Source organism: Sander vitreus, chromosome 3 (assembly GCF_031162955.1).
Source record: "Sander vitreus isolate 19-12246 chromosome 3, sanVit1, whole genome shotgun sequence".
NCBI classification, from domain to species: Eukaryota; Metazoa; Chordata; class Actinopteri; order Perciformes; family Percidae; genus Sander; species Sander vitreus.
Genome location: NC_135857.1, coordinates 29,180,507 through 29,186,977, shown reverse-complemented (window position 1 = coordinate 29,186,977; position 6,471 = coordinate 29,180,507).

Sequence of the window (6,471 nt, the reverse complement as noted above, 5' to 3'; positions counted from 1 at the left end):
TCTCTTTGTGTTCACAATTTGGAGTCATGAAGCCTCGTAAGAGTTTGAATTAGCATGAAACCAAGTTAAAATAAAAAAAAAAATGTAATTTGTGCCACCCATGTGTCGCCCTCTGAATTGAACTCTTAGTTTGGGGGGAATGTAATTACTACCAGATTATGTTCACTGGCAGAAGAAAATTGTACTTTATTGTGCTGCACATAATTCATGGGGAGGTGGTCGCTGTGGATAGTGTTTATGTATGCACACGGCTGCCAAACTTTCGATTTAGTTTAGAGTGAGGTTCTGTATAGGTGAAGTTGGTGCATTTACGACATTACCCACCGGTCATGGTCATCACTCCTTGGGATTTTTATATAAAAAGACCAGCAGCCAAATTCACAATTTTAAGGCATTTATAGATGGAAAGCCAAGTCTTTATTATTATATTATTATTATAAATAGTCAACGATGAATACTTCTTAATCCATTGGGTCCTCACATCCTCAGATGATCGAAGTACATGAAGGCTTTTTCTGTTGGTTCTTGCAGCCAACAACAGAACAAGTAGCACGCTGGTGGAAAGTGGGGTCGATTCAGCAGGTACTCAGAGGGCGGGAAGGTCACCAAGCTGGAGGTGGTTCTATGGCACATGAACGCAATAGGACGTCATATCAAGCAGCACAATGGACTCGCTCGTTGTTACACGTTTTCTGATAGATGGAGCAGGAGAAAAGAAAAGAGGATGGTCTTTTCTCAAACTTTGGGGGTCTCTATAGACACCCCGGGGACATATTTATCAAAAAGCAACGACAAAGTGCATTTTGCTTAATGTCATCTTCAAGGGTCAAGTATGATTGTTGACTTCCATAACCCAATGATGAGGCCCCCAGAGAAGTAATGAAATCACTGCCAGGCTTCAATTACATCTTCATTAGTGAAGAATGTTCTTGGATTGCACATCCATTACAAAGGAGAAATGTTTTTCCATAACACATTAATGACTTTGGCTGTCAGGTGTAATGTTAACTTGGGTTAATTTGTATCCTAAATTACCTCTTTTGAATTTTAAGTCCATGATTGTACAGGACAGCTTAAGGGTCACGCTGTGTGTTGTTGAGGCCTCCAGAGATGGACTGCAACAGGGATTGATGTTAGTAAAATATCAAAAGACAAAGATCTATTGTCAGTTCAACAATTCCTGAGTTGGATCCTTGGAGAAAATCAGGTTCACTGTGAAAGTGATGACAGGGTGAGTCAACTGAAAAAGCCTCATGTAATACCACATTTCTGGATTCAAGTTTTTGTTTTAGTTATGACAATGTGCAGCAGCTGCTCATCTAAAACTTGGCTAAAGTTGTACACTGTATTAATCTAAGTTTGTTTATATGGATAATGTTGTCTATATATAACTACATGACTCATGTCCTCCATATATTTCAACAAGGCAGCTTTTAGCATGAATATCTGTGAGGCGCTGTACACAGGACCATGCTATCATGTTCAAGTGGGTCCTGTCAGTCTAAACTATTTGGAACAAGGCTACATTTGCCGTGACAGTGATGTATTGCAGAATGTGGTGGAATGATGAGGGGGTAACTTGAGATTTCCCACACGCATGAAGACAGACATGCATTCAGGTGCACCTTTCTTGCACACACACACACACACACACACACACACACACACACACACACACACACACACACACACACACACACACACACACACACACACACAGATCCCTATTCAATTTGAATTTGGTGTTTGTTGACAGGATATGATGCAAATATCCCATACATCCTTTTAGAAGGCTGTTTTCTATATTCAAAAACATAGTTAAGTCTGTTCAAAGAAAAGGGTGGTTACCAGCTTCAGAAGGCCCAATAGTATGTTCTGGCCTCCCATTACATAGATTATGGAGAAAAAAAGAGATCTATACTGTAACCTTCCCATCATATCGCTAATATCACAGCATTAGAACTAACAAACAATGTCTGACTCTTCTTTCAAACTGGTCAGAAACTGAATTGTACCAACTTATATAGGCTGGAAGCAGCCCAATCTGCAGTTTGTTAACTGAATCATTCAAGAATAATTCCAAGACTGCTGCTGCTATACCATCCTATCACATTTCTGAGTCCTGTTGTGGTCGCAGGATTGGTCTCCATGATTTGAACCCCCAACTGTTCCCTCTTTCTCTTCCCTCTTTTAGAGCCTGAACCATTTCCTCACTATGTTCACTGATGCTTCAGAGGTTGTCTCTGTGGCATGTCATAATCCCGTACCACAAATCCCTGACTCCTTGAGTAAATTAGTGCTGAATGTAGGATGCAATATGTCAAATCTCCATAAGACATATTTGGTGTTGAGCTTTGCCTCCGTTCGTATATAACATGAGTCACTGTTGAATCGTTTAGCTTTGATCAGCAATTTGTTTATAATACTGGAATGGATCCAGATGCTTGTTCACTCCCTCTTTCGTCTCTCTCATGAACACATGCACACACGCTCGCACTCTTGATGTAGTTTGGCAGAGTTCACATGTGGTGTAGAAGAAAATACTGTGTAGATTCCCAAGAGCTGAGCATTTTTAAACAAGGAAACCCAACATAAAAGGAAGACCTAGTTATTGGTTCCAGCGCCTGGGGCCATGCACAGTTCACACATTACAAGGTCTTCATGTTCCTAAAGTATTTGCACATTTTACACAGAATGTCTCACAAATGTCTGAAGATGTTTTCATGTGCATAGTTCAAGTTATATATACATATACATATATATATATGAGCTAAAAAGGTTTTACACTATAGAGTCCATGGTGATGTTGCCATATATACTGGTGATGTAAAATGCAGTAAACTGGACATTTCTGACAATTTGCGGCGGCTCTTTCTTTAATCATAACCATTGTTGATTAAGAAGAAGACAAATTGTGCGACAACACCTTCTTTCACAGACATTTATCCACAGCTATTTAATTAGTAGAAAGGATTGCTTGTATTTTAATGGTTGTTTAGAATCATGTTTGGTACTATGGAGTCTATGTATTTATTGTATTGTCTGCTACTGAGCAGAGCTAAATAAATTTCTCTTTGGGGACAATAAATACTATCTATCTAGCTGGTAAAGACTTTCTGACCCAGCACTGTATCACTTACCCTACTTTGCATAAAGTAAAACAATTTTCAATTTCAACCCCTCCTTTGGCTTGTATGACTGGTCAGTCCCGCATCATCGTGGGGTGATTTGCTTATGTCCTACAAGAGAGAAAACAAAACTTTGCTTTAAATTGCACTGTGTTCAGTGGGTCTACAGCATTAGACAGCTGACACCCCAACATGTCAAAGAAACAGTGTTTTCAGGATTAGTATTTGTTTTTATCCTCCTGTGTTTATGCACATTTTAAATTGGTGCATTATAAATCCCGAGTGGAAACACAAGTACACAAACACTCAGCTTAGACGGAAATTGGTACTCAACTGAATATGTAGTCTTCTGTCCTACTGAATGTATTTGCTTAAAGATAGTTGATGGAAACACACACTACTTACATATTTGATTTAGCTGAAAGTTCATAACTTCGCTAAAAACTTGCACAACAATTTTACAGAAAATAAAAGGCTGAACCTGCTATGGGCAAAGTGTATGTATATGGTTTTACTTTACATTGTGCTCAGTTCCCATCCTAGTTGAACTGAGCGTTCCAGTGCTTGGCATGGGACTGCTTTGAAGACGTCAGTGATGAATGGTCTGCGTGAAAGTCTTCTGCTGTTCTGATTACATCACTCTCTGTTTCTCCCTCTCTCTTCAATATGACACCTGACACCTTGTCAAACCAAAAAGATCATGTCACTGGCATCAGAGTCTAGTGTTTCATATGTTTTAGTATATACGTGGTCTTTGATCTGATTCTGCCACATTGAAAACAGACTCGTGGATAGCATGAGAACACTCGTCATAAAAAAGAGCATTTTACTGCTTGTGTGTATGCAGGCTTGACCGCATGTGTTTCTCACTCCACTGTGTTGTTAAAATGCTATGACACACACACACACACACACACCACACATTTCCTGTGGGTGAAAAAAAATGAAAGCATTATGTAATACAACTCAACCCTGTGATTTAGATAGAGGTGCTCTGCTGAGAGATCAAAACCAGTGATTCATACAAAAAATACAGCTGTTGGCAAAGCAGAGGAAAGGAAGTCACTATAAATGCGATTGATAACAAATATAAGAATGCCTACATTATGTAATAACCAGCTGTAGAAGATTGTTTGAACTGGAGATAAACCAAAGTTCAGACCTGGTCTGTCAAAACAATAAAAGTCATCTGTTGAGTGATTCTGATACATCCAATCGGATGGAAAAGGCTGGTCAGAGAGCTCAGCAGAGGTGACGCCAGACAAACCCAAAACCTATGGATCTGTGTATGACGTTTATTCATAATAAAGTTTGAGGGTCATGCAAATTCCCGGAGTTTCCTTGGAGAAACAAAATGGTAGGGCGCCGGGAGATAACCTTAAAAGCACCCAGGAAAAACGGGAGTGTTGGCACGTATGCCTCTATGGTTAGCTTAATTATCTCGCTAGCTACAGTCATTTGAACCATCAAAATCCATGGTTGCCGGCATGAAATGTTTTATCTACCTCTGTCTGAAGTCAAGAATTTTGAGTGGTACACCTGTCACAGTTGTCGTTGTAAACTGCATATGTGCTGTGTGAGAACAGAAAACTTAACAGACCTAGCAATGGCAAATACGTGGGGCAGGACTTTGTGAATGGTCAGACATAGTGAAACAGAAGAGATTTCATTTCTGTATTCCGGCCAGCGTTTTTCCATTTGTGTGTGTGTGTGTGTGTGTGTGTGTGTGTGTGTGTGTGTGTGTGTGTGTGTGTGTGTGTGTGTGTGCGTGTTAGATGACCTCCAGATTGCTTTTCCTCCGCCTGAGCGACTCGTTGTGAGACCACGTTGAGAGTCCACTGAAACGTTGCCTCCCTTCAGAGAGGCTCATCAGCGCAGGCCGAGGCCAACCGCTCTAGTGTAAACTTGTTAAGCAAACACAGCGTGTTGTGATGAAAACCATGCTGTCTCACTCCATGCCTTTACAGGATGAAAACAGCCAGCGTTATTACAGCTGAGGAATAGCTCTCACTCTGCTTCTTTCTTCCTTTTCTCTCCCACTTTTCCGTCCTTGCTCTCATTAAACTAAGTCTAGTTCACAGTTTGAACATGCTATGACTGTTGGCCAAAGCAGTGCAGAGGCCGCTCTGTGGGTTCAAAGCCTATTGGCATCTTCAGCGGATTCCTGCCATCCATCGGTTCCATCTCCTTCAGACAACAAAAGGCGTTTTTGTTGTGCAAGAGCGAGCAAGCGTTTAAAATGTGCAGTCTCTGTGAGGCAAGTGAATCACTCATTGTTGGCTTCTTCAGCAGGACGGCAGGCTGGATCCCAAAGGTGCTGCTCTCACTTTTTCAGCAACTTGACCTTTGCTAACCAACTTTGAGTCAGTGTAGCATTTCTGATTAAACAACTTTGTCACAATCTGTGCAGCAGCTACAAGAAGCAAACTGTCTTTTTTGGAAAATCTTGTAAAATGTATTGTTAGATATTGTATCCCTCTACTTGCATCATTCACAACATGTTAAGAGTCTAAACACATTTGTGAAACTGTTAATGCAGCCATGAAAACTACAAAACTCAGAGGACCAGACTGTAAAGAGCTGAGTTTTTCTTTTTTTAGCATGCTGCTTTTCATTACAGCCGAGATGATTGCTGAAACATTAGGAGAGCAGTTAACTAAGCCCGGCCCTTATTTTGCAAAGTCTCCATGGCAACTTAAATCTATGTAGGTGCTGGAAACTACCTCAATTTAGTCCTCTAAGTTTTTTTTCTTCTGTATGGGGAGAAAAAAGAGGAAGAAATGAGAGAAAAAGGATTCAGAGGGACTAATGTCTCTTTAGGTTATCATGAAGGTAGATCAGAGTGGTGTTTTTGTAAAATTGAGTAAAATATTTGATGTGTGTGCATGCGTGCGTGTCAGTGATGGAAAGTAACTACTTACTCAGGTACAATTTTGAGGCAATTGTACTTTACTTAGTATAGTGTAGAGTATTTCCATTTTCTGCTACTATACTTCTACGCCACTACAATTCAGAGGGAAATAGTGTACTTTTTAATACACTACATTTATTTAATAACTTTATTTACTAGTTACTTCTCAGATTCAGTGATTTACACATTAATGCATCAATAATTATAATCCAATGATATAATATACACAATTCTGATGATGATGATGAATGATTAAGGACAAATCCTCCTGTGCGTTGGGCAGGATGTCGTCAAGGATTTTTTTTTTTAATATTTGGCCCTATATTGACATTTCCAACAACCCTAATGAATCAAGATTTACCCAAATGTATCGCCAGATAACAACACTGATATTGGACAATTCTGCAAAACCCTGAATTAAGTTTGCTCCCT